Source organism: Egretta garzetta, unplaced genomic scaffold, assembly GCF_000687185.1.
Source record: "Egretta garzetta isolate BGI_Z169 unplaced genomic scaffold, ASM68718v1 scaffold4, whole genome shotgun sequence".
Taxonomy (NCBI): domain Eukaryota; kingdom Metazoa; phylum Chordata; class Aves; order Pelecaniformes; family Ardeidae; genus Egretta; species Egretta garzetta.
In genome coordinates, this window is record NW_009259329.1 from 937343 (window position 1) to 937582 (window position 240).

Genomic DNA, 240 nt, shown 5'->3' on the forward strand with positions numbered 1-240 from the left:
TGCCCGACCCCAGCCCGCAGCCACGCCAAGCTGTCCTGCAGCCGCTGTGCCAGCGCCTGTCCCGGTGCCATCACGGGGTCCCCGCAACCCTCACCCAGCCTTGCCTGGGTGCTGGGACACTCGGGGTGCGGGCAGGGGTTTGACTTTGCCTGGTTCCTGCACTCCCACATCTTCTGCTGGGATGGCTGCTGGGTGGTCTCGTCTGCTGGGCCCAGGGAGGCTCTGCCTGCAAGGGGAGGG